This window comes from Polypterus senegalus, chromosome 14, assembly GCF_016835505.1.
Source record: "Polypterus senegalus isolate Bchr_013 chromosome 14, ASM1683550v1, whole genome shotgun sequence".
Classification (NCBI taxonomy): domain Eukaryota; kingdom Metazoa; phylum Chordata; class Cladistia; order Polypteriformes; family Polypteridae; genus Polypterus; species Polypterus senegalus.
The window spans coordinates 10,046,905-10,057,683 of NC_053167.1; positions in this window are offsets into that span (position 1 = coordinate 10,046,905).

Here is a 10,779-nt window from a genome sequence, read left to right on the forward strand (position 1 = left end):
TATAATACCCGTATCTTTACAAATAGATCAGACAGTAGGTTATATATCCTTGCCATGTCATGACAGGCTACGACTCACTATTGTGTTTCAGAATAGTGTCGGGATCAGCTTTCTTAATTCCTTTCTGCTTCTTCCTTGCTTGCGAAGACATAAAATTGACCTAGCAATTCCACTTTCAGTTTGGCAGGATACAAGAGGCTGTATTTGATATCAGCTTTCCGTGACCACTGTTTCATATTGTAGAAGGTTGCACGTTTAGTAGCTGTTGCGGGAGAGAAATCAGGGAAGATACGAATGTGGCTATTTTCATATATAATCTCTTGCTTGTGTCTGAGGAGTGCCATCACCTCTAGCTTAAATAATAATCTCTTGAAGCGAATAATAAAAGATCTAGGTCTAATGGTATTTGATCTGCGTACGCGATAAGCCGCTGCTATCTCAGAATCTGCTTAAAGTCCTCTCCAATTATTTTAGAAAATAGTTCAGCTGCGAATTTCACTGGGTTTGGACATTCTCGATTCTCAGGTAGACCTTCGATTCTAATATTATTCCTTCTGCTTCCATCTTCCAAAGCAGCAAGTCTGTCTCTGAGTTTTTTGCATTCACGGTTGGCAGCTGTTGCTTTGCCTTCAGCACTGGCAGCTAGATTTTTGGCTGTTTCAATCCGAGTCATGAATGTCTCCTTGACATCCTCCAGTTGATCAGCAAGTGTGCTCAGTTTAGATGTGGTTTCCTGAATGTGCTCTTCAATTTTACCCAGCATATCTTTAAGGACTGCCTCAAAGTGAATATATATGCGTTTCTCCAAGTCTTTATTATACTTCTGCAGCTCCTGTCTCAGCTTCTCATTTGCCTTTTTATTTGCCTTCTCGCTTTTCCTGATATCTTTCTTTATCTCTTGCTAGAGCTCTGCTTGCTATCAAGGTGCTTGCTTGAGCTCAGTGATCATCACCTTCAGTTAAGACAGATCATTTCTGCTTTCGCGCACCGTAGATGAGGCGGTGGGCTCTATTACAGCCGGTGTTCCCTGCTCGCGTGGAGTAGTTGAAAGCACGGACTGCAAGGCCTTTTCCAGTTTCAGATGATCTTCTCCAATCGGCGAGCTATCGTGACCTGCGTCACTCGCACTCATACATTCGCTCCCCATTTCGTTCTCAGCCAGAGACAATGTAGTGGACTGTGGTCCCGAGGAGTCTGGGCTTTCGCCCATCTGATCCAGGTCAGTCTCTGAAAGGTCGTACCTTGAGCTTGAACTTGGACATGTCGGTCTGAGCTTGGATGTAGATTTAGTTTTCGTTTCTTTCTGAACCCCTTTCTTGTTGGTCATGTTTATATATGCTTGCATATACTGTAGTAGTACCCTCATGTTGGATAAATACAGGATATCTCAGGATAATAAGAAGATAATATGAAAAATAACACCGCTGCTAGCGGAGCTCCGCTTCAGACGTCCATCTCCCGCAACAGACTATTTTGTTTGGCATTTCTGAGTGCAGGCACCACCACATGTTTCATGGTCTGTTTTTGGTATTGGTGCCTGTGGGGCACTTGACTCCGACTTGGGTTACTCCATTCGCGACACCTCAGAATACAAATATGTTTCAGGAAGGCTTGCTTTGTACAGTTACAAAAGGAGTGAAGACCAGGCATGTAATCTTCTGTATTCTTTATTGAAGGCTAGTGCTGTATTTGCATAAAACAAACTCAACAATGTAGAACTTGGGGTGTTGCTGTCTTATCCATTTAGTTTTAAGAGTAAACAGGCAGCATTTGTAGCTCAGACACAAATAAATAATGCCCCTTACGTTCAGTCTTTGGCCTTACTGTACTGCTCCATGCCATCCGCTGCACCCCAGCGTACTTCCTGAACACCCATACACCTGACAGAGCTGCTTCCGCTGTAAGAATATTTGATTGGCTCTGTGTTTCTTACAGTGCCCCAGCTGCATTTAATGTGGTCTTTGGAAATGTGATGTGTGACACTGTCATGTCAAACACATACATATTGGTCACACCCTCTTCCTCACTTCTAAGTTTCTGGATGAATTCTAACAGAGTCATGTGTGATCAATTATTCTTTTGATTCAGTGTATTAGGACTTTTTGTATGTTTTTTTTAACCTTTGATTTTTGGTTAGTATACAGCACTAGGATTGGGTATTTTGGAAATCTGACTTTTGGTCTTGACCTTTTAACTCCTCCAAGGTTATGATTTTTCTCTTGTGTCCCAGTCCTGCTTTTTGCACTTTCTTTTCAGTCCAGTCAGAAGAGCTCCTGTCAACATTTTCCCTAATATTTATCATTTTTCCCCACTTGCTTACCTTTGTCTTGTCTTCTTCTTCTTCTTCCTCCTCAACTTCTTCAGTTTCTCTGATTTCTGTGTGGGGTCAATGTTTTATAGGTTTCCGTGCGATGTCTTTGTCTTCTTTAGTTTTTTAATTGTCCCTGGTATCTCACCCTAAGTTCTATATTAGTAGGAGTTGGACCTCATAGTGAATTACGACCATTAGGTGCTTAGGGCTTCAGTGACCTGAGATGCTCATTTAAGACACCTGATCCTTCACCCCTCTTGTGGGCTCCTTACTTTTATAAAAGATTTAATATTCTTTTAAAAGACCCCTTGGTTTTAAAAACTTTGGTTTTGCGTTTTTAATATTTTAACTTTGACTTTGGCTCCTTGTTTTGTTAACTTTTTTGCTGTGTTTTTGCGTTTTTTTTTTCCTATTGATCTGGTTTACTTCTTTTGATAATTTATTTTTTCTTTGTTTAGTTATTTTTTAGCTAATTTAAGTAGGTAGGTTTTGTTTACTTCTTTAGTCTTCATTTCATTCAGTTTAGCAAAAAAATTTTATTAATTATTATTGGTTCTTTGAATGTGAATCCTTAATGTGATTTATTTAATAAATTAATTTAGTTACATATGAAGTTATGGAAAGTTTTTTTTTAAACTTTTCTGTCGTTCTGATTTTGGATGTAAATCACAACTGGTGCATTTTTCTCATGTTAGAGCCAATCTTAGAAAGTTAAAGTTTTGAGTTAAACTCATATTAATGTTTGCTTAATTTGAATAGAATATAAATTCCTTTCATAGTCATAACTCATGGTATAGTCTTTTCCTGAGTAACAGTGTAATAATAAGCTCAGTTTGTTTGGAACAGGTCTCAGTAAAGAGGGACTTGAAAGACTCATTTTAAGCTTAGAAATAGGATAAGCATACAGTTTTCTGACTGTTTTGAAATGGTTCAGAAATAAATAGTAAATAGTAACGATTTGAGATGTAACAAGATTAAGCTTAGAATTTAACTTTTCTTAACATTAATTTTCCTTTTTTGATATTTTAATTTTCCTTTTTTTGTGTGAACTGTTTTACTTTAAAACTTAACTAAACTTTTAGAAACAAAGATATTTTGTCTGTGGAATCATTTCTGCCCGTCAGGCTTTTGTTGAATCCCATTTTTGAGTTGAAGCTGCAGAACTTATTAATTTTGGGAAAACGCAGCTACAGTCCCCTTTGTACTGACTGCGAAAAGGGCAGTCAGTAAAGGAAACAGGAATGAGGCACAGGAGAAAGAAATCAAAAGCAAATGTCACAGCCAAACAAACCATAAACCAAAAATCAGAGTCAAAAAGTCAAGAGCTTTGTTTCAATAACCAGTAATCAAAATGTCAGGGAAAGTGAGTCACTAGGCTTGGTCCAGTCTCGGGTACAAGTGTCTGTTTTGGGAGAATCTTTATAATGGTGCACAGATGGCATCTCAACAGGTGCAGCCCCAGTGCCCTATGGTAGAGACCCCATGGAAACATACAACACAAAAGCATCAAATTGGTGGCACCCACTGGCAAACCAGAATGGAAATGATGGCAACACACAATCAGCTTTAAAATGGAAGCTTTAGGTAAAATTCTGACTGCACAATTTGATTCTTTAGGTGTTAAAACACCAAACTGATGCAAAATTGAATTTTCTAGCCTAATGAAAGCCTGAGAAAAAAAAATAACTAAAATTATAACACTGTCATGAAACAACAGATGTTTTTTTTAAAACCAGGTGTTCTGGATGAAATCAGTGCCAGGGTGCTGTAAACATGTGCCAGCCAGCTCTACAGGGGTCCATCAACACCTGTTCACTCTTTTCCTGAGTTTGCAGAAAGCTCCTCAGCTGTTGAAAACATCTTGTGTGGTCCCAGGGCCAAAGAAAGGGCATTTATGATGATTCCAAGGACTTCAGACTAGTTACTTTATCCATCATGAAGACCTTTGAGAGGCTAGTCCTGTAACTTCTCCAACCCCTAATTTCAGAACATCTGGATACTCTGCAGTTTGCCTATCATTCACATATAGGTGTGGAGGATGCCATGATCAACATGCTCTATAGAGCCTACACCCTCTGATCTTGGAGTAAATGACCAACAGACAGCAGTTTGAGGCTCACAGACTGTGTGTCAGAAATGGTAGTACTGTATATAGTGCTGGAGTACCTCCAGGAACTGTCTGTCTCCCTTCTTGTTTAACCATACACAACAGACCTCAAATATAACAACAGTGCTTGCAATCTACAGAAATTTCCAAACGACTCTTCCATCAAATGCTGCATTAATAATGGAGACAAGTCAGAGTGCAGGAGGCTTGTGGAGGACTTTGTTTTGTGGTGCAGGAAGAACGACCTACACCTCAACATCAGCAAGACAAAAGAGGTGATGGAGGATGTATGGTGTGCCAAAGAGCTTCTGAAACATGTCATCATTCAGAGGGAGGACATGGAAGTGGTGCAAAGCTACAAATACCTGCAGAAATACATAACCAACAAACTGAACTGGTCTGACAACACAGCAGCACTGTACAAGAAGGCTCACAGCAGACTGTACTACCTGTGGAGACTCAGGTCTTTTCAAATATGCAGCAAGCTGCTGGAAAGGTTTTACCAATCTGTAGTAGCCAGTGTGGCCGGTGTGGTGTTCTGCACTGTGGTATCCTGGAAAGCAACATGACTTGAAATGGTGCACAAAACCTGAACAAACTTATCAGGAAAGGCTGCTCCATCACATGGGTAACCCTAGGAACACTGGAAGCCGTTGTGGAAAAGGTGATAGTAGCAAAATTGGATGCCATGATAAAAAAAATCCTCTCCATCCCCTCCAAAAGGTGCTCTCTTGGAGCACTTTAAGCCACACGCTCATTCCACAACGGTCTGCTAAGAAGTGCCTCTGGGGGTCTTTTCTGCCTGCTGCTATCAGGCAATTCAATCCTTCCTCTTAATGTCCCAGACTAAATACTTACACTCTTTAATTTGCGACAACTGCACAAATATACATGCATGTCTTTCTTTACCTATCTGTTGATTCATTGTACTATTTGACCTGTGAGTCTATATCTTTGCTTTTTATGTTTCTGCTGGTGTAAGCATCTGAATTTCCTTTTAGGATTAATAATATTTATGTAATCTAATCTAAATATAATGTTTCTGTTATTAAGTCAAAACCTAAGTGAAAGCACCATATACATCCTAACCACTGTTTTAGGCCTACCATTCCAGATCAGAATACTAAACACGTTTTTTTTTTAATCTAAAGTTTATTAGCAAAGAAAATAATTATAGAATCAAACATATTTAATAAAAAATTCTATAAATATTTTAAATGTTACCTCTAAGATACAACCCACAAGCACTCAAAACCTAAGTCCAAAAGTCAATAATGAATCACAAGAACGAAACATTTCCAAATGCCAAATAATCACAACGAGAAAGAGAGCTTACTAAGAACTGACAAAGGTTATTCAAAAGCTGATCAACAAGAGCAGAAGCTACTGCCTCATCTTAACATGTCTGGGATTCCCAATTCCCACAAATAAAACGCCAGGTAGTCCTGCCACCTTGGGCTCAACATATGAAATACCAGAATAAAAGCTAACAAAATTAACATAAGAAGAAAGTACAAACTCATTAATAAATAAAAAATAACATTTAAAAAACATTAAACTACTAAAAGAGAGAAACAGAAACATATTTATAAATATAAAAAAACATGAGAAGAAAATACAAACTTGTTAAAAAATAAAAAAAATAACATTTAAAAACATCCATCCATCCATCCATTTTCCAACCCGTTGAATCCGAACACAGGGTCACAGGGGTCTGCTGGAGCCAATCCAGCCAAGGCAGGAACCAATCCCGGGCAGGGCACCAACCTACTGCAGGACACACACAAACACACTACAGACAATTTAGAGTCGCCAATCCACCTAACCTGCATGTCTTTGGACTGTGGGAGGAAACCCACGCAGACAACATGCAAACTCCACGCAGGGAGGACCCGGGAAGCGAACCCAGGTCTCCTAACTGCGAGGCAGCAGCACTATCACTGCGCCACCGTGCCACCCTTTAAAAACATTAAAATATTAAAAGAGAGGAACAAAAACATATTCATAAAATATAAAACACGAAACAATTCATTAAAAAAAATAAATTATCCCTGGTGAAACTATAACAGTAGGTGGCATTTTTCCAGTCTTTATTTGTTAAGTTTTGGTGATGACATGATTCACTGTCGTCTCATCTTTCTGTTTTTAGCTGACGTATGAAGTGAAGTATGGTGTGGTCCAGCCCATCTCCTTCAAGGTCTGACATGTTGTACATTCAATAATCCTCCTACAGTATGTGTGCCACTGTTATAAAAAGCTGTTATTGTGTAAGTGTGGTCTTTCTGTTAGATGGAATGAGTCTGTCCATTCTCAGCAGATCCTCATCATTTTTGTCCACAGCACTGCTACTCACTGTAGGTTTTTGTTTATCACTACATTATCTATAAACTTCTAGAGGCCATTATGCATGAAATTTCCTGGATGACGGCTGCTTCTGAGATGCTCGATCCATCAGATATGGCACCAACAATCAGTACACAGCCATTAAAATTGTTAACAGAACAACAACTAAACCTCTTAACCAAGTTATACTGAGTTTACACCCACATGATTGGCTGTGTGGAGGACTGGGTTAGCCATGTGAGGTCTTTACACCTAATAAAGTACCGAATGAGAAAATATTTTTTTTTATATTTCATACCATCTTGCTTATTTTAGCGACTTTGAGTTTGCCTTGTAGGTTTTGTTTGATCATTATATACCGATTTAACATGTGATCCTGAGCAAGTCACTTAATATTCATCTATTCCAATTATAAAATATTTGCATAAATAATTGGTGTTCAATATTCAAAGATCCATCCATTTTCTAACCCGCTGAATCCGAACAGGGTCACAGGAGCCAATCCCAGCCAACACAGGGCACAAGGCAGGAACCAATCCTGGGCAGGGTGCCAACCCACCGCAGGACACACACAAACGGGCCAATTTAGAATTGCCAATCCACCTAACCTGCATGTCTTTGGATTGTGGGAGGAAACCCACGCAGACATGGGGAGAACATGCAAACTCCACGCAGGGAGGACCCGGGAAGCGAACCCGGGTCTCCTAACTGCGAGGTAGCAGCGCTACCACTGCGCCACCGTGCCGCCCAATATTCAAAGATGCTATATAAAAATAAAAGTAAAGCCACCCTAGTGTCTATTACTCTCACTAATATAAACCCATCATTTATTAATACTAATATTACATTGCATTAATATGTCGCCTCTCCCACACTCAAAGTGCTTAAAATGTCACCCCCCACTCTCACTTTATCAAGCATACCTGTGTCCTCTATGCTTATGAGCAGCACCGAGCAACTTAACGGAGAGTGCTAAAGTGGAAGTGAAGATCTGCTTTGCGCTAAGTGTGCAGCAGGATAACAAATGGTTAGTAGATTCTGTGCCTTCATATTTTTAATAGCCTCTATTACCATTTCATAGTGCTTATTCATACTAATTTAGCTCAGCATTTTGAGTCTGTCATTGGCCATTTCAGCTCCTGTACTGCCAAACAATACCTTTTGAGTGAGATTATTGTGTCCATAGGAGGAAATGAGGTGGACAAAGTTGATGATCTAAGCTGAATTTAGGTTATACACGTTACAACGACATAAATAAGGACATCACAAATGAATAGAATAAATTATCATTATAAAGCAGGGGTGATTAATTATCATTAAAGACCATGACTGACAAACAACATAAAATACACTTCATGTCTGCACTATTTTTTTTTATTATTACAAATTGGTATTTGGTAATGCATTCTCCAAATGTACTTATTCCACTACATACGTGCAGTGAGCCAGGCCAATCCTGGCAGCATCAAGTCCGGTGCAGATTCCAATTTGATGTAATGGGTGTCTGGTGCAGGGTACACTCACACACAAAGCTGCATTCTCTCATTCAGAAGCATTTTTAAATTCTGCTCCATCTGCAATTTACATACACCATAATAAAGCAAACTTGTCCATTTGTTATATTGCATATAGTATTAAAAGGAAAAAATATAATTTCCTGAGAAGATCAACAGAAATTAACCTCAGGCAATAATGATACAACCTGTAGAGAAGTCCAAAAACAATTATAATCATTATATAACTAATTTACCTCTTTGTGTATGCAAGTGACTTGACAATTTAATACCATAGCTAGCATTAACAAAAAATTAATTATCACACGACAGCTAAAGAGGCCTAAATATTTTGAAATTACTGGCCATATTGATGCACCATGGAATAAATAATGATCCTCAATTTAAGTATTAGTGTGGCCTGTTTATATTCTTCAATTATCACAAGGCTAGACAATATTAAGGAAATAAACTTTTAGGGTATTAAAGTATAAGCAAAAACAAAATAAATGTTTTAACCATTCTGTATCTTTCCTGAGGCAGTAGAATGTTTAGTGCATCTGTCAACGGGCAACAACGAGATGCATAGGATTCCCTGGTCAGTCAGCCCTCTTTATTCTCTAGTGGATGAGTTAGTGGATGGATACTACAAAATTTCTTTCCACACTGCAGAAAGACTTAAGAGTTAGATTAATTGGTGTGAATGTTCATGTGTGTTACCCTCCAATGGACTGGTGCACCATCCAGAAGTGGTTCTTGCTTTGCACCCTGACATGGATAAGTGAATAAGAAATTGGATGGGTGTGCCGATTTGATTCCCCATGGACTGTAACCTTGTCATAATTCGATAGCTCATGTATCTCAGTGATGCCATAAGCTACAGTGTGTACAGAAAGTATTCAGACCCCCTTCAATTTTTCACTCTCTGTTATATTGCAGCCATTTGTTAACATCATTTAAATAACTTTTTTCCCTCATTAATGTACACACAGCACTCCATATTGACAGACCAAAAAAAAGAATTTTTGAAATTGTTGCAGATTTATTAAAAAAGAAAAACTGAAATATCACATGGTCCTAAGTATTCAGACCCTTTGCTCAGTATTTAGTAGAGGCACCCTTTTGAGCTAATACAGCCATGAGTCTTCTTGGGAAAGATGCAACAAGTTTTTCACACCTGGATTTGGGGATCCTCTGCCATTCCTCCTTGCAGATCCTCTCCAGTTCTGTCAGGTTGGACGGTAAACGTTGGTGGACAGCCATTTTTAGTTCTCTCCAGAGATGCTCAATTGGGTTTAAGTCAGGGCTCTGGCTGGGCCATTCAAGAACAGTCACAGAGTTGTTGTGAAGCCACTCCTTCGTTATTTTAGCTGTGTGCTTAGGGTCATTGTCTTGTTGGAAGGTAAACCTTCGGCCCAGTCTGAGGCCTTAGCACTCTGGAGAAGGTTTTTGTCCAGGATATCCCTGTACTTGGCCGCATTCATCTTTCCCTCGATTGCAACCAGTCATCCTGTCCCTGCAGCTGAAAAACACCCCCAACAGCATGATGCTGCCACCGCCATGCTTCACTGCGGGGACTGTATTGGACAAGTGATGAGCAGTGCCTGGTTGTCTCCACACATACTGCTTAGAATTAAGGCCAAAAAGTTCTATCTTGGTCTCATCAGACCAGAGAATCAAATTTCTCACCATCTCAGAGTCCTTCAGGTGTCTTTTAGCAAACTCTCCAAGATATGAAGAAATTAGATTTGAATGATGCTTATCCAACATTCCGTATTATCCGACGTCCTACCACACACAGAAAAAATGCATCAATCGGCAACAAGAACTGCAAGTTGCGAGCGTGAGCGTAGTCTATTCTTTGTTGCTCCCGACTCTGCCGCAGCCACTTACATTGGAACCTCGGTTTGCGAGCAAAATTCATTCTGGAAATGTGCTCACAGTCCAAAACACTCGTACAGTATAATCAATGCGAATTTCCCCATAAGAAATAATGGAAACTCAGATGATTCGTTCCACAACCCCAAACTATTCATATAAAAATGATTAATACATAGGCCTAATATAAAGTAAAAAATAAATAAAGCAAATTATCCTGATACTGAACTTTACCTTTGAAAAGAATTATGGCTGGTGTGAGTGAGTTTCTAAACTCTTGTGGGATTCCATTCAACTGGACGACACGTGGAAGAGCGTCCCAAAGCAATCGCAGTCTCCCAGCGCGGTAGCAGTTCGCCATAAAGGCCAATCCAAAAATATCGCGGACATGCTATATGCGCCTGCCATCGATGGGTGATACAAGGTACAAGGAACATTATAAATGCGCAGGGCACAGTGTTACTTTCCCCCCGACTCTGCCTGACTGCTGTGTCTGTGTATAGGAGAATGGCAGATCCCGCTAAAATAAATAACCGCGCTGTTGCAGTTTCAAGCTGAATAAAGCTGGTGTTGCTAAAAGTACTCAGCTTCGAGTTTTCGGGTGCAAGACTATATGAGTGACGGAGTTAAGGCTCTAGAAACTGCAA